We start from the raw sequence: 25075 nt of genomic DNA, 5'->3' as shown, positions 1-25075 counted from the left end.
TCCTGCCACATGGGAACTCACCAGGGGGACAACGAAGCTCGGTAAAACAGAGCAAGAAAGACTAGTTTTTTTTTTATTTCACATTTCAGTGTAACTCCTTATTTTTTAAAACAAACATATTGTTCCAAAAAAATTACATATAATGAAATACTGAAAAAAACAAAAAAACCAATAGCTGGGGAGGAGGGGGAGAAGAGACCACAAGGCGGAGAATGAAATCTAAGGAACATATTCCAAGATACAAGAAATGAGGTATTAATAGTTATGAATCATTTTGCTAAATTAATGCATCTCATATGAAAATTAGCACAATGCTTCTTTCTTTTATTAAGTCTGGCAATTTCCACAATATTTTTCAACATTTTCAACATGTAAAAAAGTCAAACGCTAACTAGTAGTGGATTATTGTTATTTTACATAATTAGAAAGAGCAAGTTCACATTTAAGATTCTACAAAGCTAGCAAAAAATAAAGATGCCTGGCTTTTGAACAAACTGCATCATGAAAACTAAACAAAACAAATCAATATAATTTATTCATTTTTCTTTACAAAATACAGCCAAGCAGTATAAAAGAAGGATGTTAATAACGAAGATACCACATATATTGTTCACATATAGATCTTATACATTGAAATGCTACATCTTGTACCCTGAAACACCACATGTGAAGAGATAAGCCAGATTAATTTAGGCTCATTGCTCAGGTTTGAAGAAATGATTTGGAAACTTTTCTATTATATTTAACATATTCAATTAAAAGGCTTTCTACTAATTCATGACAATGGCTTCCACTACTCATTTAAAGAGTTGTCTTCTTTGTGGCAGTATAAAATTTTTGTCCAGTATCAAAATTCTGGTGAAACACAAAGTTGAAGGCATTTTCTAGTGTACGCATATATTACTCACAGGGGTGCTGAGGAGGTATGGATGGAATAGCTTAGATTTCACACTAAGTTTCTGCTGAGCTTTTGTCAAAGCAAATGGCTCAGCTATAAGGCAAGTAAAAATCACCCCCACAGCATTCTGGTGAGTTTCCACTTGGCCATCTTTTCTGAGTGAACCTCAAGAATATAAGTTTAGTAAAAACTCTAAATAATTTTGTACATTTATAGAGAGAACATGGGGTGAAAGGACATATAAACATGACCTAACAATGGGACTTTTAAATGTTCAGAATCTTCTCAACAATGCCAAATTATTTGGGGGGATCACCACAAGTTCTTAATTTCGATGTTAATCTTCATTAAAACATCTCCTTTTTGAGCTCTTCTAAGAATTACTATCAGCATAAAGAACACTGTATTTACTCAAATGATTAAATTGTAAATTTCTGCGTATACCAGGTAGCAACTTGAATCTCCATTGTGTACTTGTGCTTCTGTTCTGGGGCACTCGACTGAAGAGGAATTCATTTCTATAGGATTACATCTTGCTGAAACACTCTTTAGCACTGGTCCACACTTGAATTTCCTTTTTGCGCACACTAATCTGTGTAACTGCATAGCTTGATTTCAGCAAAGATTTGGAAAGGATTGCAGAGCTTATTCCTAGCTTGGCTTCTTGCTACAGTTTTACTTAGGCCTCTTCCTTTTGGGTTTGATGTGGTGGGCTTGTGAGTTAGTCTGAGTCCCAGCCTGTACCTTCTCCAGTTAGGTGTCCTGCCTGGCACACTTTCCACTATACCAACAGTGAGTTATATGTGACCTTCTAGGTGCTTGGGTGCGGCCTTTTGACTGAGTCCAAGTTTTACAGAACAAATCCATTTATTTATTTTTTAAATTAATTTTATTTATTTTCAATGTTCTACAATCACTACCATATAACTTAGATTTTTTTCCCCTCCCTCTCCCCTCCCTCCCCCCTCTCTTCTTGAGACAGCATACAATTTTATATTGGTTCTACACATACATTCCTATTAAATACACTTTCACTATAGTCATGTTGTATAGAAGAATCAAAATGAATGGGAGAAATAATATAACAAACCAAAACATAATACAAAAGAAAATGATCTGCTACATTCTGCAATTGAATTCCATGGTTCTTTCTCTGGATGTGGAAGGCATTTTCCCTTAAAAGTCCACTGCGAATTTTTTTAAGTCCTTGAATTGCAATGAAGTTTCAAGTCTACCAGAAAAACTTTTGGCACGCTGTGGTCAATGCTGCGCACAAAGTTCTCCTGGTTCTGCTCCTTTCACTCAGCCTCAGTTCATATAAGTCTTTCCAGGCCTCTCTGAAGTCTTCCTGTTCATCATTTCTTATAGCACAATAATATTCCATTACATTCATAAACCATAATTTATTCAGCCATTCCCCAATGGATGAGTATACCATTGATTTCCGGTTTTTGGCCACCACAAAGAGTGCTGCTATAAATATTTTTTGTACATGTGGGACCCTTTCCCATTTTTATGATCTCTTTGGGATACAGTCCTAGAATTGGTATTGCTGGGTCAAAGGGTATGCATATTTTTGTAGCCCTTTGGGCATAGTTCCAAATTGCCCTCCAGAATGATTGGATCAGCTCACAGCTCCACCAACAATGAATTAGCGTTCCAACTCTGCCACTTCTTCTCCAACATTTATTATCTTCCTGTTTTGTCATGTTAGCCAATCTGATAGGTGTGATGTGGTACCTCAGAGTTGTTTTGATTTGTATCTCTCTAATCAATAGTGATTTAGAGCATTTTTTCATAACAAATCCATTTTTTAAGACAATTTGCTCTGTGAAGTTTAGATTCAGTCAAAGGGCCGCACTTGAGACCTAGAGGGCCACATGTGACCTTGAGGCCCCAGGCTCCCTACCCCTGAGTGCCTATACCATACTTACCAGTCATGTTAGGTAAAATGAATTCCTCTGGAATTGTATGCAAAGATACTTTAGAAACATGACCCTGCACAGGTTAAACATGAGAATGGCCCCCTACCAGGGCTGCAATTTCTGTTTTGTTTTGCAGAAAATCACAAAACCTTAATTGTGACAACCCGTTTATTCACTAGGTCATGTAAATGGAGACCCTGCTCCCTTGGAATTCCCCCAAAGCCCTAGACAATTCTAGCTCTTGTCTCTGAGATTTCTCATAGGTGCAAATTAAATTAGCAGGGAAACAAACACTTCGTAGATGACATAGAAACAGCTCTGTCTATAAGCCCATATTTGAAATGTTGACATTTCCAGTAAACAGACCACTATCATAGCATTTTCTGCTTCCCAAGGATGGTTCTGTGATCAGGTTCTGTTATAAGACTGGTTAAGGTTTCCTTTCTAAATTATTTTGTAGCATGTTTATAAACAGTGATACTAATCAAGACTTCTGCACTTGAGACTTTTTAGACAAACTCGAGTTTGGTTAACAGGAAAAGAGCTAAGTTTCTATCTGGTTAATTCACTGAAATTAGAGCTAGAAAACCTGTATTTCAATCTTGCTTCTGACACTTGCTGGTTAGGTAAGTTAGTTAACTTGCTTGAGCAAGTCACTTTACATCTCTTGGCCTTAGTTTTCCTAACAGTAAAATGGGGACAAGAATACCTTTGTAATCACTGTCAAACACTTGTGAAAGACTGCATGAACACAACCTATTGTTAAATGATAAGCCTCTTTTAGAATCACTTTTAGTCCTTTTTTGCTTCTTGATCACTCAGAGCTGTGTTAAGCCTGGCTTCGGCAAAGCATGGCAAGAAATATAAAGATTATCTCCAGGCTCGCTTCTTTCAGTCAGGATCCTCTGCTAAGTTGAGTTTCCTACTCCGGACCTTTCTGAGAAATGGGTCAAATACCTTGTGCAAATACTGACTTCTAGCTTAGGACTTTGCAAAAACAAGCAAAACAAGCAAAAAAGAGCCAAAAGCAAAGCAAAACAAAAAACCTTCTTGACAATTAGATGGATGTTGATTTTCAACTACCACTGGCTTGCCCAAAGTTTCTTTAGACCCCCAAATGTTCCAGTCCAGTGGCTCTTGCACCTGAAACACCAACTTTCCTCCGACAGGTCCCTCCCAAACACACCCACAAAGCAGGGCTCTGTTTCTAGCCTGCCTCCAAATCCTCCCAGCTTAGAGAACAAGAACATGGCAATCATTTTAACATTCCTGTCCAAAAAGAAATTGAATTGCCCCCTCCTTGTCCCTCCCTGGCTTTTCAAGCTACTTATTATGGACTGCTGGCCTGCCTTGGTGATAAAGTAACAACGCTAATTTCTGTTCATTAGAATTATGCACTTCCTTATTGTTACGTGTTTGGGCCAGTTCCTTTCTCATGGCATTATAGGGCCTCGACAAAAACAAAATTTAGTCCCTTTGACAGAGTTGAAAGGAAGCAGTCTCTTATATGACAAATCCAACATTATCATATGTAAACCTCATTTGCTATGGAATGTCTCTCTGTTTCCAGCTCATTAATTGAATGAAGTCCATTTTCCCATCCTAGTCAGCAGCACTGTTCTCCAACTAATGGAATGATGCCTTGAGAAAAAAAAACTCACACAAAAACAGGAAGATGGAATGTGACAAAATAATCCCCCAGAGGAATGGAGAAAAAAATACACTGGGAGAAAGAGTCACAAGAATGAAATGTCTCTTTGGGAAACGGACATTTTGGGTGGTTATTTGAGCATTTTTAGAAAGTTCTCCGGGGTTAACAGGGAGACAATCCAGAGACTGTTTGCTTTTAATTAGGGTGCTCCCCAAACCTCCCAAAGGGGGCATGTGGCCAACGTAGATTGCTCTCTCTGTAGTTAGTCTCTATGAGAGGAAATTCAAGAGCTCAGGCTTCATTTTTCATCTTCTTTTAAACTCACAGCGTACCTGCCAACCTATAAATAGGGCTACTATTATCAAAGTGACAGAGTGAGCTAACTATGTGAAATTATGGTTGCCTGATCCCTAGCCACAGCACAGACAGATCGGAGCTGGAAGGCCACTTAGTCCACCCCCTCACTGGACAGAGGGTGAAACTGAGGCCCAGAGGAAGGAAGGGACATGGCCAAGGTCACTCAGCCTCTCTTTCCACTGAACCATATTGCTTCCATTCCCTGCAATAGCCTGATGACCCCCAGTGCCCCAAAGGAGAAAAGTCAAAAACTAGGAAGTCCTCCAAGATACAGTACGTTGCATAGTCATTGGATTACTGTTGGTTGGCCTTACTTAAGTATTTGTCTTTGCTACAAGGGAACATTCAGTAGGGATGGAGGGGGAGGGAGAAGTGTTTTTAACTTCTGCAGGTAACACAACCATACTTTAGAAATGGAAGTGCCGTGCTATTTGTCCAGAAATAACTAAGGTAGAAGCAAAAGGTTTCACTTTTGGGTTCAGGCCTGTGATTTCTTTGGTATATGGAACTCTGAGTCAGGAAGTCTCCTCTATTAATGTGGTGATTTGTCCAGGGTCACATCATCAGTCTATGCCAGAGGCTGGATTTGAATCCAGGTCATCCCAATTGAGCTGGACAAGCTGTCTCAATAAAACTAGAATTAAATGTAGAAAAACATGGAATTTAACATGCATGTATGTAGGTATGTGTATATACATATAGATCTATATATGTTGTTGTTTGTTCAATCATGTCCAACCATTTGCTACCCCATTTGGGGTTTTCTTGGCAAAGATACTGGAGAAGTTTGTCATTTTCTTCTCCAGCTCATTTTACAGATGAGGAAACCGAGGCAAACAGAGTGAAGTGACTTGCCCAGGGTCACAGAGCTGGGAAATATCTGAGGCCAGATTTGAACTCAAGAACCTAAGTCCTCCTGACTCCAGGCCCCGTACCCTATCCACTGTGCCACCTAGAGGTTCCACCTATATCTATGTGTCTGTCTATATCTATATCTGTCTATCCATCTATCTGTATACATCTCATATCTCTATATTTCTACATGTTTCTCTATCTACATATTTACATACGTGCATACATACATCCACATGCATCCACACACAAATACATAAATGTTTCTTAAGCGTCTTCTTTTCCTGGTTGCTAAGGAAGACACAAAGCTGAGGTAAGACTTGGTTCCTGACTTTAGGAAAGTCATATTTGATCATGCAATCTGTCCATCTCACTAGCACCTTCTCAAGTAAATGTTTGATCTACATAAATTGACCAAAAGGAATACGAAGTAAAGACATTTCGAGGAAAATGCCCCTGAAAATAAGCAAATGACATCTCAGTTGGGGTGGGGGGCAAGATATTAGATGGCATTGGATTCTGAGTCCAGAAATCAGGTTAGGAATCTTTATTATACCACTAACTAGCTAGTGGATGCGGGCACACTCTTCTATGCCTGAATTAGCTGATCACGTAAAAATACAAAAAGGCTTCCCCAGTGGATCATGACCTCAAATTTGTGAGCAGAGGATCACTGTTACCTTCCATGGGCAGTCACATGATCCTGGCTAGACTCATCTGAGCATCCTATGGAACTTACATCTGTTGGCCTAAAATTGATTGGGATAGTGAGAACACCATCAAGGAAGTTGGCACAAGTCACTCTGCATAACCTATCAAAGGCAGCTATTCTTCCAGGAGTATTGACCAAGAAACATTGGGGAAAATTCCATATTGATTTTGCAGGGAAAAATCTTCTAAATTGCGGATTATTCCTTCTCAGAATGTCTCCAAATGCTCCTAGCTTATACCAAATACAGTTCTCTGCTGGTTGTTGGTGAACGAGACAGTCATATGGCACCCACCATTAGTGAAAGTGAGTATGAATTTCTTGGTTAAAGAATTTGTGGAAAGAAACCTTATTTGGGCCCTCACTTTAGTGAACCTTATTGAGTACTTAAGTACCCAAAAGAATATGTTCAGACTGATAAAAAGTATACTATAAAGCCATAATTATCAGAGCTATTTGGTATCAGTTTAAAAATAGGCTAATATTTCTTTGGAAGAGATTAGATAAAGAAGAATCAGAAACAATCAAAGAGTCTAAACTTGAATTAGACCAGTGAACATAAATTACTTAGGGAAAAACTCCCAACAGGACACAAATTGCTGGGAACACTGGGAAGCAGGTTGGCAGAAATTAGGGTTAGACTAACATGGTAGACTATATGCCACAATAAACTAAAGATGGGTGTATAACCTCATGAAGGCATCTAGGTGGCACTGTGTGGCTGTAACACTGGACCAGGAACACTGGATAAGGAAATTCTAAATTTAAATCTGGCCTCAGATACTCATTAGTTGTGTGACCTTGGGCAAATCATTTAACCTCTGCTTCCCTTAATCCACTGGAAAAGGAAATAGCAAAGCACTCCAGTATCCTTGCCAAGATAACTTGATGGGGTGTGGAGCCAAGATGGCAGAGTAGAAAGACACACATATGCTAGCTCCGAACCCACAGCCCATAAAATATCTGTAAAAAAGAACTCCCAACAAATTCTGGAGCAGCAGAAGCCACAGAACAACAGAGCAGACCAGATTTCTCTTCCAGAGAGCCCTGAAAACCTCTCCCAAAAGGTCCATCACGCCCTGGACCCAGAGTCAAGCCCAGCCCTGCCTTGGCCGTGCGGCACTGAGAGGAGTGGATCCAAGCAGGCTTCAGGGACAGAATCTCCAGTGGCCACTCAGGTCCCTCCACCCATGGGCCCCAAAGGTTGGTGACAGGATCTTCTCGGCTTGCCAAGAGGGGAGTGCGGTCCCCCCATAACTCAGGCCCCCTCGGGAGGCAGCAGCGGAGGTGGCAGCAGACCAGGGCTCCCAAGCAGGCAGGAGCTTGGATCCATAGTTGAAGATCTCTGCATAAAGCCCCTGAGGGAACTGAGCCTGTGAGGAGGCCCTGCCCTCACCTGAGCACCTGAACTTAATCTCACACTGAATAGCAGCCCTGACCCTGCCAAAATCCCTGAGGCTGGGAAGCAGCATTTGAATCTCAGACCCCAAGTGCTGGCTGGGCAGATCTGGAGGCAAAGTGGGTGTGAAGAGAATACTCAGAAGTCAAGTCACTGGCTGGGAAAATGCTCAGAAAAGGGGAAAAAAAAGACTATAGAAGGTTACTTTCTTGGTGAACAGGTATTTCCTCCCTTCCTTTCTGATGAGGAAGAACAATGCTTACCATCAGGGAAAGACACAGCAGTCAAGGCTTCTGTATCCCAGCCCACCCAATGGGCTCAGGCCATGGAAGAGCTCAAAAAGGATTTTGAAAATCAAGTTAGAGAGGTGGAGGAAAAACTGGGAAGAGAAGTGAGAGAGATGAAAGAAAAGCATGAAAAGCAAGTAAACACCCTGCTAAAGGAGACCCAAAAAAATGCTGAAGAAAATAACACCTTGAAAAATATGCTAACTCAACTGGCAAAAGAGGTTCAAAAAGCCAATGAGGAGAAGAATGCTTTAAAAAACAGACTTAGCCAAATGGAAAAGGAGGTTCAAAAGCTCACTGAAGAAAATAGTTCTTTCAAAATTAGAATGGAACAGATGGAGGCCAATGACTTTATGAGAAACCAAGAAATCACAAAACAAAACCAAAAGAATGAAAAAATGGAAGATAATGTGAAATATCTCATTGGAAAAACAACTGACCTGGAAAATAGATCCAGGAGAGACAATTTAAAAATGATGGGCCTACCTGAAAGCCATGATCAAAAAAAGATCCTAGACATCATCTTTCATGAAATTATCAAGGAAAACTGCCCTGAGATTCTAGAACCAGAGGGCAAAATAAGTATTCAAGGAATCCACAGATCACCACCTGAAAGAGATCCAAAAAGAGAAACTCCTAGGAACATTGTGGCCAAATTCCAGAGTTCCCAGGTCAAGGAGAAAATATTGCAAGCAGCTAGAAAGAAACAATTCAAGTATTGTGGAAATACAATCAGGATCGCACAAGATCTAGCAGCTTCTACATTAAGGGATCGAAGGGTGTGGAATATGATATTCCAGAAGTCAAAGGAACTAGGACTAAAACCAAGAATCACCTACCCAGCAAAACTGAGTATAATACTTTAGGGGAAAAATTGGTCTTTCAATGAAATAGAGGACTTTCAAACATTCTTGATGAAAAGACCAGAGCTGAAAAGAAAATTTGACTTTCAAACACAAGAATGAAGAGAAGCATGGAAAGGTAAACAGCAAAGAGAAATCGTAAGGGACTTACTAAAGTTGAACTGTTTACATTCCTACATGGAAAGACAATATTTGTAACTCTTGAAACTATTCAGTATCTGGGTACTGGGTGGGATTACACACACACACACACACGCACATGCACATGCACATGCACACACACATAGAGACAGAGTGCACAGAGTGAATTGAAGAGGATGGGATCATATCTTAAAAAATGAAATCAAGCAGTGAGAGAGAAATATATTGGGAGGAGAAAGGGAGAAATGGAATGGGGAAAATTATCTCTCATAAAAGAGGCAAGCAAAAGACTTACTAATGGAGGGAAAAAGAGGGGAGGTGAGAGAAAAACATGAAGTTTACTCTCATCACATTCCATTAAAGGAAGGAATAAAATGCACACTCATTTTGGTATGAAAACCTATCTTACAATAAAGGAAAGTGGAGGATAAGGGGATAAGCAGGGTAAGGGGGATGATGGAAGGGAGGGCATGGGGAGGAGGGAGCAATTTGAGGTCAACACTCATGGGGAGGGACAGGATCAAAAGAGAGAATAGAACTAATGGGGGACAGGATAGGATGGAAGGAAATATAGTTAGTCTTATACAATATGACTGTTATGGAATTCATTTGCAAAACTACACAGATATGGCCTATATTGAATTGCTTGCCTTCCAAAGGGAAGGGGTGGGGAGGGAGGGAGGAAGAGAAGTTGGAACTCAAAGTTTTAGGAACAACTATGGAGTACTGTTCTTGCTACTAGGAAACAAGAAATACAGGTAAAAGGGTATAGAAAGTTATTTGGCCCTACAGGATAAAATAGAAGATGGAGACAAGGGCAGATAGAAGAGAGTGCAGATTGGTGATAGGGGCAATTAGAATGCTTGGGGTTTTGGGGTGGGGGAGGGGACAAAAGGGGAGAAAATGTGGAACCCAAAATTTTGTGAAAATGAATGTTAAAAGTTAAATTAAAAAAATTAATTAATTAATTAAAAAAATAAAAATAAAATAAATTGAAAAAAATAAAAAGAAAACTTGATGGACATAATTGGTATTCTGTGGTCCATAGAGTCAGAGAGTCAGACACAACTGAATTACTTAATAACACCACACAATCTCAATGTTAAATATCACATTATAAAAAAATCAAAGATAAAGAGGTCATATATCATTCAAAGTTATGGGCAAGGTATTCTTATCCCAGTCATGGGGTAGAGGCAATTACAAATGATAAGATAGATTTTGATTACATGAAATAGAAAAGCTTTTGCACAAACAACATTAATACATTTAAGGTAAGAAGGGAAGTAAGCAGCAGCGGAAAAATCTTTATGTCAAATATCTTTGATGGGAGTTTAATGTCCCAGACAGGTAACTAATAGAAATATGTAAGACCAAAAGCCATCCCTAATAGACACGTGGTAAGAGGATATGAATAACCAGTACTCAGGAGAAGAATTGCCAGTTGCTAACCATGTAAAGGGATGCTACAAATCACCAAGAAAGAGAAATTTAGCTCAAAACAACCCTGGCATTTCACCTCACACCTAGCAAATTGGCAAAGTGACAAAAGATGAGAATAGTCATATTGAAGAGGCTGTGAGCTCACTAACATGCTGTTGGAGAGGTTGAATTAGTATAGTCATTCAAGGCAATTTGGAATTATATGCAAATGACTGGTTGTCTTTTATCTCCAAGAAGACCAAAATGACATCACTCTATTAGAGTTGAGTTATAGCATATCTGACGATGGCAGATCAGATCAATATAAGCTCGGAATGATCTACCACAAGTCTGGCACAAATAGTCCTTGTGAATGTTTGGGGTGGATGCTCTAAATTAACACTTCTCACATTTCTTTTGAGATACTTCAATTCTACTTTGCTCATGGAGCATAGCACCTTCTGTGATGAGGGCACTCCATGCTGGGCAGTCCTGTGCCAATGTCTCCCATGTTATACAATCAATTCTAAATATATATGCAAATATCATGACAAAAATATCCATGCCTTTTGAATCAAACATTCCGCTTCTTTTTATATAACCCAAGAGGTAAATGATAAAAAGAAAGGCTCCAAATATACCAAATATCTGTAGCAAATATTTTGTGGTAGCAAAAAACTAGAAAAAAGATGCCTATCAATTGGGTAACAGGTAAAGAAATTATGGTATATGAACATAGTAGAATATTACCATGCATACCATAAGAGACAAGGAACATTATGAATACCACCACTCATTTCCTGACATTCCTTAATCTTGGAACCAACTGTGCATTCTCTTCTACTCTCAAGCTGCTGAATGCTAGTGGAGAAAGTCAGACCTCCATATGGACTGGGCCCTTACTATTGAATAGTAATGTATTTATTTTTCCTTGACTGACTCAATCCTATTCTCCTCATCAGTTCTTCCAAGGCTTCCCCTCAAACCTCTAGTGCTTTTTCAAGTTCTCTCTCTTTAGCCAATGATCTCACCTCTTACTTTACCACCAAGATCAAGATTTACTGCTCTGTTTCCTTATCTCTCCTGTTTCACAACCCCAACTTTTATACATCTTTCTTTGACCTCCCTCTAATCTTTGAAGAAGAAATGACCATCTCCCCTTCTGGGCCAGTCATATACTTCATCCCCTTATCCCATCCCTTCCCATTTCTTCCTTGAGTGTGTTCATCAATCACTCACCTTCTCTCTCATCTCCAGTTTCTCCTTATCATCTGGTTCCCCTCCTGACCAAAACAATGCTCTAGTTTATAGAATTCTTAGAAAAAAATCCTTTACTTGATTCAGTCATTTTCTCAAGGTGCCATCTTGTGTCTCCTCTCCCATTCTCCCTCTTTTGAGAAGCAAGATGGTGCAACAGAAAGAGCACTGATGTTTGAATCTGAAGTGACCTGGGTTAGAATTCTGCCCTTCAAACTCCTTAGAGTGTGACTCTGAGTGGGACTCTCTGTGACTCAGCCACATCAAGGGAAGGCAAGCCAGTGCATTTATTAAGTGCTTACTGTGTTCTAGACAGTCTGCTAAGTGTTAGGAATATAAGTAGAAACAGAAAGAAAGATCGTTCCAGCTTTCAAAGAACTTACATTCTAATGGGGGAAGAAACTATATAAAAGGGACCTGAAATGGTGTAGAAAGTTCAAAAGTTAGGGAGAGTCAAAAATATGGCCTTGGGAGAACTAAAGACATGAATGGCCTGGATCTTCTCCTTAAAGTGGAGATTCTGGAAGGAACCAGCCAATCACATGGAGAAGGGGCAGGGGCAGGGGGTACTTCTAGTGTTTGAAGTCTAGGGGTGAAGTAAACTTCTAGAGTGAAAAGGTACAGTCCAGGAGAGTCAGGAGGCCAGCCTGGGGAAGAATGAAGAATCATCCTTATCAAATTTTCAGATAACACAAAGCTGGGAGGGCTATCTTACACACTGGATGATATTCAGGGTATAAAAAAGTCTCAGTAGACTAGAACATTGAGCTGAATATAATTCAGTAAGATTTCATAGAAATAAACATAAAATCTTACATTATATTTTTTCTTTAGAAAATCACCTTCACAAGAACAAGATGAGAAAGTCAGAGTTAGGTAGCTGTTTGAGAAAGATCTCAAGCTCATTGTGAGTCAATAGGAAGATATGATAGACACACACACACACACACATACACACACAGAGCTAGTACAAACTTAGCCTGTGTTAAAGATGCAGAACTTCTGGGAAGTAAGTGTGACCTATATGTAAAGGGGCTCTAGATCATGTTATAGGAAGTCAGTTGAAGGAGCTGGGGCAGACCTGTTGGGGTGGAAGGGACCTGCCTGCTCTCCTCAAGTATTTGGAAGACTTCCATGTGGAAGAAGGGATTAGATTTGGTTGGATTGGTCCCTGAGTGCAGAACTAATGGGGAGAAGTTGCAAACAGAAAAATTTAGGCTTGACATACCTTTCTAAACTTCAGAGCTGTTCCTGAGAGGATTGAGCTATTTTGGAAAGTGGTCGTTTCCCTGTCATTGGATGTCTTCAGACAGAGTTGGCTCACCACTTGGGTATGTTATAGAGTACTCGGATCCACTTTTGTGATTTGCTGACCACACTTGAAGGTGGCCTCACAGATGGGGTATGCTAACTTAGGACCCAAAGGTAATTCACAGCAAGGCACGCGAGGTGCCTAGGCCAGAGGACCCACTTTCATTGAGCCTTCCCAGCCTGCTGTCTCAGAAGTATTTCTGAAGCAATGATGGAAGGCGGAAGAAGAGAAAATCGGACCAGCAGAGACAATTCTTGGCCCAACTGGTGACTTGTAGATGTTGTGCTTAACTGTTTTCCTGAAGAGTTCTGTTCTTTTTTAAGCCAATAAAGGGGAGGGGGGAAACAGGCTGAGCTAATATTTCTCATTTATACAAGCACACACACAGAGGAAACCTAGTAGTTTGGGCCATATCATCCCAGCCTCACCCCAGCTCTAGGCATGAAGTTCATAAGGAGCTTCTAGAGGGTTTAGATTACCAGCCCCTTAATGAGACATGGCATGCCCCAAACTATTATGCTGAATGATGATGATGGCAACGATGATGATGGTAATGATTCTTCACATTGCACAGGATTTTATGGTTTTTGAAGTGCTTATGCTTTGGACCAGCTGGACCCGATGGCTGGCAGGTGAAACCCAACTCCCAGTAGGGGAGGATTTGGCCACACTCGCCTGTGGAAGTCATAGGGAGTGTTGTATGAAGCTGACCCTCGGGTCAGAGCCTTAATACAAAAAGCTTTCTGTCCTGGTGCTCGTGATAGCCTTCCCAGCATTCATGTGAAACACCCTTTCTCCATGTCCAACAAAAGCATTCTAAACCCTGAATGAGGTGTTTGAAGTACAGGCTTCCAATGGACCAGGGCGCTCCCATCGCCACAGACTGTGCCCTTGGTCTAGCCAGCTGGCCATGTGCTTTTGTGAGGAGAGAGTCCTTCAATAAGAATGAACAAAAAGGGACGCAATCAAGCCAGGAAGCCCCTCACTCGTTGCCCCAGTGTCACTGGAGAGAGGACTGGGCCACTGCTTTATGAGCAGGCAGATGAAATGGGAATCTGCAGGTTCTGAGATCCACATTCCCCCAAGGAGGTCCTGTATTGCTCCCTTTTCAAAAGGGGTCATTTTCTAGCTAATGGTGAATGGTCAGATTAGGTTATTAGCAGTAGCGACTGCATTTAAAGGGTCTTTGGAGGTGTTTGCCACATTCTTTGTTTTCTCAAGAGCTTGAATGTGAAGTGTAACCTTTCTCCCTAATGAAAACTTCGTGAATGCAATTATCATCTCTATGCAGCTGATTCTCAGATCTATTTATCCAGTCCTAACCTCTCTCCTGACTGCCAGTCTCACATCTCCACTTGCCTATTGGACATCTCAGACTGGATGTCTTGCACGCATCTTAACCTCATCATGTCCAAAAATCTGAACTCATTATCTTTCCCCTCCCTCCCCCAGCCCATCTTGCTTCCAGCCTTCCCTCTTATTTTTGAGGGTCCCACCAGCCACCTGGCTTCCAGCCAAGGTGTCCTCTATTCCTCCCTCTCTCTCAACCCCCCTCCCCATGCCCTCCCTGCATTCAATTAGTTGCCAAATCCTGACAATATTACATTCATGACATTTCTTGTGTGTGGCCCTTGCCCCCAAGGTCTTGTTGCCTTCTGCCTGTACTGCGGAGATGATGGCCTCATGATCGCCTGCCATGATCGCTTCTCCTGTCCACCCTCCACTCACCTGTCACATTGATCTTCCTAAAGCACAGGATTCATCACATCATCCTGCTGTTAAATAAACTCCAGTGGCCCCCAGTCACCCCCCAGGATCACATATACAATCCTCCCTTTGTATTTCCTAACCTGGCCCCTTCTTACCTTCGTAGTCTTCTTACTCCTTGCTTCCCTCTAGAACTGTATGAACCACTGATGTTGGGCTCCTTGCTATTCCTTCAACAAGAAACTCCATTCCCAGACTCCCTGAGATTTCACTGGCTGACCCCTACCCGCCACCCCAGCCCATGCCTATTTTCCTCTCTCTACTCACCTGTCTCATAGCTTCCTTGGCTTATCTCAAGCCTCAGCTAAAGTCTCACCTTCTCGGTCTTCTTTAGTCACCCAGTAAGTGTCTGAGGTCAAATTTGAATATGGGTCCTCCTGACTCCAGGCCCAGTGCTCTATGTACTGTGCTGCTTTCACTTTTAATCAAAAGACATTCCACCTCTTGGAGAATCATCTGCTTTCCACTGAATGCTCCCTCAATCTCATCTGAGCTATACATTAGTCCCTTGTATTTTTGTGGGTCAGTTTTACAAATTAATTTCCTAAAGGAAACAGGTTGGCATGGACTCTAGTTGGAAGTGCCCTACTTTGGGAGTTGAGCTTTGGGTTCTGATTCTGTATCTGGTGTTACTAGCTTTCTAAACTTAGCCAAAAACCACAGCCTCTTGCAGCCTTAAGTTTTCTCCTCAATAATACAGGATGCTCCTACTTCTGTTTCCCTTCAGGATTGTTGTGAGGAAAGCACTCTAAAATGGGGGGAGCTAGAGGACCTGGATTTGAAACACCAGTCTCTGCCATTTACAAGCTATGTGACTGTGGCTGAGTCTCTTAACCTCTCTGAGGCCAGGTTCCTCAGGGGAGGGTGGAATAGATGCCTAAAAGGTTCCCTTCAGGTTCAAAACTGTAACTCTTTTTAGACAAGATTTTATTCCCCAACCCCCTAGTTCATAGGGATTCTCAGGGAACAGAAAGGCATTTGTCCTTTCTTCTTGGGGCTGATGCTAAACGTCAAAATAGATAATTAATACAAAGATCCTTGTGACTTTGTTCTGTAACAGGGAGGGCTTCTTAGCCTTTTTTGTGTTGTAGGCACTTTATTCAATCTGGGAGGCTGTGGATCTCTTTCAAGATCATTTGTAAATGTATAAAATGAAATATATAGAATGACAAAGAAACTTATTCTATTGAAATACTTATCAAGATACGTTTAAAAAATCATGGACTTCAGGACCTGCTCTGGAGTCAGCTTTGAAGAGATAATTCCAAGGAAAAGGTAGCCTCAGTGTCTTTATAAGACAAACATGTTTGCTGTTCTCCAAAATCACTTGAATATAGACATTCCCAAGTGACAGGGGCAAAGGAAGCCTTTTCCACTTCTGGAGATGTGTCCTCATTGTGAAGATGAAAAGTTAAGCTAAATGATCTGGAGGGTCCTCTTTCCAGCCTGAAGCTTCTAAGATTCAAATACTTTCAACTTATTGAAGCTGATCCTATTGGCCGTTCCTCCTGTAAAAATGGATGGATGGATAATCCTAAATTAATTTCCTTTCCTAGTGAAATGAAGCCTCTACCCTGCTGACACTGACTGCAGATTTTTACATTGATGACTATTTGAAGATGATATAACCAGTTTAAAAGATTATTTTGTGAATTCTTAAATTTTTTTAAAGCAATATTTCATTTTTTCCAGTTACATGCAAAAAACATTTTTAACATTCATTAAAAATATTTGATTTCCAAATTCTCTCTCTCCCTCCCCTCACTTCTCCCTGTCAGGCTAAATAATCATACAAATATGCAATCATACAAAACATATTTCCACATTTGTCACGTTGTGAAAGAAGACAGACAAAAAAAACAACACATAAAAGTAAAGTAAAAAATAGTCTGCCTCAATCTGCATCCAGGTTCTATCAGTTCTTTCTCTGGGTGTGGATAACATTTTTCATCATGAGTCTTTTGCAATTGTCTTGGATCATTGAATTACTGAGAATAGTTAAGTCATTCACAAGTGATCATCATGCAATATTATTGTTACTGTGTACAATGTTCTCCTGATTCTGCTTACTTCACTTTGCATCAGTTCATGTAAGTCTTTCTAGGTTTTTCTGAAATCAGCCTGCTCATCATTTCTCATAGTACAATAATATTCCATTACAATCAGATACCACAATTTTTTGCAGCCATTCCTCATTTGATGGACATCTCCCCAATTTTCAATTCTTTGATACCACAAAAAGAGCTGCTGTAAATGTTTTTGTACAAATAGGTTCTTTGCGATTTTAATTTTTTGAAAATTTATTTTCATTTTTCAACATTAGCTTTTATAGGATTTTTAATTCTAAATTTTCCTATTCCCTCCCCTCTCCTCTCCTCAAGACAGCATGCAATATGATATAGGCTATACATGTACAATCATATTAAACATATTTCCAGATTAGTCATGTTATAAAAGAAGAATCAGAACAAAAGAGGAAAACCACGAGAAAGAAAAAAAGAGACGATAGTCTGCTTCAATCTGCATTCAGACTCCATAGTTCTTTCTCTGGATGTAGAGGGCATTTTCCATCATGAGTCTTTTGGAATTGTCTTAGATCATTGTATTGCTGAGAAGAGCTAAGTCTATCAAAGTTGGTCATCACACATTGTTGCTGTTGCTGTGCACAATGTTCTCCTGGTTCTTCTCACTTCACTCGGCATCAGTTCATGTAAGTCTTTCTAGGTTTTCTGGAAATCTGCCTGCTCATCTTTTCTTATGGAACAATAGTATTCCATTGCATTTGTATACCACAACTTGTTCAGCCATTCCCCAATTCATGGGCATCCTCTCAGTTTCCAAATCTTTGTAACCACAAAAAGATCTACTATAAAGATTGTTTTATGAACGCTTTATGACTGCTTTTTAAACTAGGGTGGGGCAGGGGAGGAACATGGGAGATTGGGCAGGAGAACACAAGCCAATTTTGTCTTTGAAGAAACTGTTGATAGTTTATCATTCTTTAGTTCTGAGATACTCTCCAGTTTCTTGACTGGCCATGCTTTCCTTCTGTTCAGCAGTTCAGGCCAAATGAGTGAAGGCCATCTGGGATCTCCTTATCTCAGCTGACTGTTAAGCAAATCTTGAAAAGATTGCCATCATTGCTAGTTGGCTAGATTAAGCCAATCTTTAAAAGAAAACAACTTAAATGTCTATATTTCAAAAGCTGTTCCTAGAAGGGGATAAGTGATGTGTGGGGGGATGATAGAAGGGAGGGCAAATGGGAGGAAGGGGTAATTAGAAGTAATCACTTTGGGGGAGGGGCAAGGTCAAAAGAGAGAACAGAATAAATGGGGGAGCAGGATAGGATGGAGGGAAATATTGTCTTTCACAACATGACTTTTATGGAAGCTTTTTGCATAACTACACATGTATAACCTATATTGAATTGCTTGCCTTCTCAGTGGGGATGGAAGAAGGGAGAGAAGTTGGAACTTAAAATTTTAAAAACAAATATTAAAAATTGTTTTTACATGCAACTGGGAAATAAGAAATACAGGTAATGAGGTATAGAAAACTATCTTACCCTACAAGAAAATAGAGGAGATGGGGATAAGGGAAGAGAGGGGTGTGATAGAAGGGAAGGAAGATTGGGAGAAGGGGTAATCAGAATGCATGGTCTTTTGGGGTGGGGGAGGGGAGAGATGGGGAGAAAGTTTGGAACTCAAAATCTTGTGGAAATGAATGTTGAAAACTAAAAATAAAGAAATAATTTTTTAAAAAAAAGGTATAGGTAGGTACTAGAACTGTATTTCATTGATATAAGGAACTGACAGATGAGGAAATTCCTTTTACTAATGCAGGTCAGCACCTTCTCTACAAATTATTGCAGAAGACTGCACTGGGGCCTGAGTGATTATTGACACAAAGAAAGACAGAATTTCAACCCAGGTGTCCCTAATTCTAAGGCTGGCTTTCAGATTTAAACCTCTCTTTTTAGGGAATAGAGCTCTCCAGAAGTAAGAAAATTCATGTGTCCTGGAATAGAGTTAAGGACCCCTTGAAGGGGATAGAGTAAGCACTCCAGCCTCCAGGATGCACAATTACTAGTCCAGCATTAGTTGTGTACGTTGCAATACTCTCAGAAAATATAGCAAATGCTAAATCTAGGTATATTGCCTAGATAGATGTGTGTATTGACCATATTCATGACAGATTTGATATCTCTATCAAAATAAAACTGTAAGGTTAATTTCACTTGACCTGTTCTTGATGAAGTCATTCCATATGTACCTAAGTGCCTTTGTCCCTAAGTACCTGATTACTCAAGTACCCAAGAGTCAAAATCCCCAAGTACTCAGTCATCTAAATTCCTAATATCCTAAATACATATTTCTCTAAGAGTCTATGTACCTAATTATTTAAATATCATTGTAGATAAATACATAATAACTCAAGAACCACATGCCTAATCGACGAATTGATAATCTAAGTATCTAATTAGCCAAATATCTAAGTCATTAAATAATTATGGTATCAAGTACCTAAGTACATAGGCGTCTATATCCCTAAATACCTAATTACACATATTCACGTATAAGTACATATGCACCTATTTACCTAAATACTTTAAATATGTAAGTGTGGAGTATTTAAGTACCTTAGTAGCAAGTTCTTAAGTACCTGAGTGAGTATTCAAATATATAATTACCCAAGTATCTAACTATATATTTAAATACATGCATTCAATACAATTCAAACCATTTTAAATGTCACCCTCTGGATGAATCCAGCCACAGGAAAATTCCAGAATTTTTTCAGTACAGCACCAGATAGTCTCTGAGCTTAGACGAGCACCTGCAGAATCCATGTTCCAATCAAGAAGTCCTGCTCTGATTCAAACTTGTTTCATTGTTGTTATTACCCCTTATTTTCAGGACTACTGTTCACTGAGTAGCCACTGCTATATGAATTAAGGTTTGGCCTCACTAAAGACAGTTTCCACCTAGAAAAGGCCTCTGCACATGTATCTAGTTTCCCTCTTCCAATGGAATAAAGAAAACTTTTTGCTTAAAATGCTATCCAAAGTTATCAACTCACTTCCTAAGGACTGCTGATCCTGCAGAGACACTTCCAATCATTGCTTTTTTTTGGAAAGGAAATATTAGGACTAAATGAACAGACACAATAAGAAGAATTCTGCTAGAAAAGTGAGAGTCTTTTATAAAGGCAGCTTTAAATAGATGATCCATAACTTGGACAGCTCCCCGCTTAACTACCCTATTCACTGCACTGAGGTAAGAGAGTAAGGAAGAGCTATAAATATGGTAAAAGTACATGGGAGGAGATGTCATCCAAGGGGATGGAATGATAACAAGAGAAAACGATCCAGTCACATGGAAGAGAGGGGCATCTGGTGGACAGCCCTGACTGTGTGCTCCTGGTATTATCACAATGACAAGAAAAGGGCAAGGTCCCCACTTGTTGAGTGACCCTGAGCCCAGCACTTGTGGGAGGGCATGAGTTAGACCTGTAGAGGATGGCTGGGCATGGATGGGCTGTGAGGCAAATCCTCCAAGGGAAGATGTCCATCGCCAATGTCACAGACCCATTCAAGTATCGGAGCTTTTGAGCATTTAACAAACTGGAGGCAAATTGACAAATGCCACAAGCAAAGAAAATGCTTTTGTTTCATGTCTCCTTCACAGACTTCTTGGGAGGGAGGATTGTTTCATATACTGAATTTTCATCCAAAGGGCATGGTACACAGCAGACTCTCAAATGCTTGGTGATTGATGGATCAATTGCATAACAGAGGAAGAAACCAGCCAAGGAACTTTTTGGAATGAGACAGAATCAGAGAATAAAACAAAGGAAACTTGAAGAAGTCTGTCATGGTTATAATGTAGTCAAGTGTGTTGTGGGCTCACTGTTCTGGGGTGAAGCTATTACTTCAGGCCCTCCGGGTTCTAGGCATACCCCTGAGGTGTTACGGTGTTTCTTTTCCAATGCTATCAACTCAATTCCCCATTCACGGTGGGTTTCCCTTAGTGTTAGCTACCAGTGAATTTACCAACCCCTCTTGTGCTACTACCTTTTCCTAATTTACTTTCTGTTTATCCTATATATAGCTTGTTTGTACATATTTGTTTGTTCATTGTCTCCTCTATTAGACTTTAAGCTCCTTGAGGACAGGGACTGTATTTTACTTCTTTTTGTATCCACAGCCCTTAGCATAGTGCCTGGCACATAGTAGGTACTTAATCACTTAATACCAATTAGCTTTTACAAAGAGATATTTACTTTGAAATGTTAGAGAAGATGGAATTATAAATATTCCCCCACTTCAAGGACGCATTATCTTCAAAAGACCCCAGCCTCTGGATCTTAGCATATTTTCTCCATAGTATTAGCCATACCTACAGGAATCCTCTGATCATCCTTCCTCTTGATTCTTGGCTTTTGGTCCATTATTTTCCATGAGATGAGCTTCCTGATGCTTTAGGTGATTGAAACTAAGTTTAGACAGTATATAGAAGTGGGCATCTTTTGATGAGGCAGTCGATCTGCATCTTAGTCCTGCCTGGCTCAGTCACTTTTCAGCAACCACTTTCTGGCCCTCAGCATCTTCCTCTGTAAAATAAGGGCATTGGGCTAATTGATCTCTGAGGGCCCTCTCCATCCTCAAGTCTATGAGTAAATTTCTAAATCTCTGGTTTCTTTAGTTCAAGGGGAAACTATAAATCTCTTCCCAACCAGTCAAGGGAGTGGAGCATAGGCTCCACAAGAGACTGCTAGCGTAGCTACAACTAGCCAGTCACTAATGATCCTTCTTCTTTTTCATGAATGATGTCTTTGTTCAACAAACAGGGCCTTGTGCCAGGTGCTCTAGAGACACAGATGAGAGTAAAAGGGTCTCTTCCTTAAGTAGCTTACAGTCTAATTGGGTGGAGATCAAGGGTCGAGGAGCAGCATGGACATAGAGAACTGAATAACAAGTTATTTGGAGTTGTGTGCTAAAAACTGAGGAGCCAAAAGCAACAGGTGAGGAGAGAAAGCATTTCTGGCATGAGGGACAAGCTATGCAAAGGTACGGATGTGATAGATGGCATTTTGGACTCCACAGAGCAGCAAGTTGGTTCCTTTGGCTAGAATGCAGAATGTGTGAAGGAAGAATTGTGATGTCAAATTAGTCTGCAGAGATAGGGAGTGAGACTGTAAGGGGCTCTAAATGCTCAAAAGATTTTGATCCTAGAAACAGTAGGGAGCCAATAGAGAATCTTGAGCAGTTGAGTGACATGGTTAGATTTGTGCTTTAGAACTATCAGTTTGACAGTTGTGTGGAGGATGGATTGGGGAGAGAAGACTGGAGGCAAGGAGACCAATTAAGAGGCCATGGCAGTAGTTGTCCAGTGACAGGTAAAGTGGTGGCTTTGTGAGTGGAGAGAAAGGAATGAATGGGAGAGATTGCACTGAGGAAGAATGGAGAAACGTTGGTCAATTTTCACATTATTTGAAAGAAAGACAAAAATAACCTTGGCATCAGAAAAATTCCTCAGTAATTCAAAGGATGTCATGTATTTTCACCCCAATTTGAATGCAAAAGTAGTTTCATTCACCTTTGCCCACTAGGTGAGGTATTGCAGATCAAAACTTATCTTCTTGCTCCATTGTCAAATTCATCAGTCACATCTTGGGTGGGGGGAAGGGTTGATTAAAAAACCCAGAAGGAAATGGTGTTTTCTGAGGATGGGGGGGGGGAAGAGTAGAGAAATTCTGAGTGTATTAATAAAAAAAAATCAATACAGAATAGATGCATGTAGCATGCCTTGGGGAATGAGGAATATAGAAGTAGAAAATCTCCACTCTTTTGTCCTAATCACAGGATGAAATATGTGTCTTGTAAGCTGTATATGTTCAAAATGGAATCATACTCCTAAACAAATGCTTAGATATCCAGATTTGAATTCATATCTTTGAATAAATATCTCAAACTGGCTAAGGTCAGTCATCTCCATCTCCACCTTCCAGGGAGACATTGACCAAATATGGAGAGGTGGAGGATTAGGAGGTGGGTTGGCAATTCCTTCTGGCCATTGCCTGGAGAATGCAAGCCTGGTCTAAGGCATTCAACTACAATCCAGTGAAGGCAGAGGGGAGGGCATATTGCAAAGGGTCTGATTTCACCTTGATGTCCCCCAAAAACTTTCTGACAATCAGAGCTGCCCCAACAAAAAATGGGTCACCTCAGGAGTTTCGAACTAGCTGGCATCTTTCAAGTGGAGGCTGGAAGTCTGTCCTTGCACCAAGTCTAAATCCCCATGTCTGAAGCTTCTTCTCTCTTACTGGCCCTATCACACATTTTATCAAAAATTTTTTCATAGTTCCAAATTGCTCTCCAGAATGGTTGGATCAACCCTCAGCTCCACCAACAATGAATTAGTGTTCCAACTCTCTCATATCTTCTCTAACATTTATCATCTTCCTGTTTTGTCATGTTAGCCAACCTAATAGGTGTGATGTGGTATCAGAGTTGTTTTGATTTGTATCTCTCTAAGACTGTTGAGGCAAAATACCTTCCACATCCAGAGAAAAAACTATGGAATTGGATCCCAGAATGAAGCAGAATATTTTCTCTTGTGTTATGTTTTGTTTTGTTGTAGTTTTTCTCACTGTTCCTCCAATTCATTTTAATTCTTATATGCAACATGACCAATGTGAAAATGTATTTAATAAGAATGTATGTGTAGAACCCATATAAGATTGCATACTGTCTCAGGAAGGGAGGGGAGAAAGAGGGGGAAGGAAGGGGGAGAAAATCTAACTCTTATGGAAGTGATTGTAGAAAACTGAAAACAAATAAATTAATAACAATAATTTTTAAAATTATCACAAATATTAAAAAAAGAATTTTTCATAGGAAATGCTGTCCAGCCACAAAACTGTATCTGAATCTTAGTATAAAGTTTCACTCATTTTATTTCTATTAAATTTTCTTTTATTAAATTCAGTCCAGTGCTCTATCCTGCTAAGATCCATGTAGGGCCACAATCGTGTCATCCAAAGTGTGTTAGTTCTTCACCCATCCTGATTTGATCTGCACATTTGTGAAGCATGCCCATGCCTTCTCTGTCTTCATCCAAGTCACCTCACCAAGTTAGAGTAGAGACAGATCTGTACAGAAATTCCAATGAGGGATCTAGGTCCAAGGTGACATTGACTTATTAATGACTAACTACTCTTTGGGTCCAGTCCTTTAACTAGGTCTGATTCCATTCTGCCTTCCCAGTTGTAATCTATTTCTCTCCTTTTTAGATTGTCCATGGCCCTTCCTAACAAGCCCACATATTGTTCCTTCTCCTGCACGGCTGTCCATACCCTGTCCTCCTTCCTTTGGACAAGTTGTCCTTCTATCCTCACTTTCTCATATTAAAATCTTTCACTTCTTTCACAGTTAAGCTCAGATGCCACCTTTTACATGAGGCCTTCCTGTATCCCCCTACATCTACTGTTCTCTATCCCCCATTGCTTTGTGTTTATTTTATAAACATATTTATATACACTTAAACATATTTATATACACATTGTATTATAGGAAAACTCATGAGGCCAGGGACTGTTTTGTTTCTCTCTTTGTCTCCTCAGTGACAGATGCATAGTAAGCATATAATAGAAGCTGGGTAATTGATAACCTTTGTTCATCTCTTACCCATTTTTTCTCCATCCTGCCCATAAGACTCGCATGAGATTCTTTGTTGTGTCTAAGGGTTCTATCTATGATCTCAGCCTCACTTTCCAGTGAGAATGTATCTGGGGGAAAAAATCTTAAAGCTTTACGAACCCTCCTGCATCACTCCATCAATGGAAGGGCCTTCTTACATTCCTAAAGGACTATTTTGACAACTGGAGGGCTGTTATTTAAATATCCTCTAGCACTGCATGTGTGAATTGTGGAAAGCTAGAAATGTTACATTTTTATCAGGTAGGAGAAAAAGCAAGGTGGTTTCTTCAGACATCTCTTGCTGCATTTGCCAGCATTCCTCGAAAACTCAACATTTCAAACACTGAGACAAATGGCATCGGCAGCCGCATTTGTTCCAGATGATTGTTTCTCAAAATATTACATCTATACCTCTTGCTATTAATACTTGTGACTCTGCATTTCCATATTCCCCAAACATTTTTGATATGCTTGTGCTAGAAACCAATGAGAAGCAGTGTGACGTGGTGGATCAAGTGTATATTAAGACCTGAGT

Source organism: Notamacropus eugenii, chromosome X, assembly GCF_028372415.1.
Source record: "Notamacropus eugenii isolate mMacEug1 chromosome X, mMacEug1.pri_v2, whole genome shotgun sequence".
NCBI classification, from domain to species: Eukaryota; Metazoa; Chordata; class Mammalia; order Diprotodontia; family Macropodidae; genus Notamacropus; species Notamacropus eugenii.
This window is presented reverse-complemented; position numbering follows the sequence as displayed.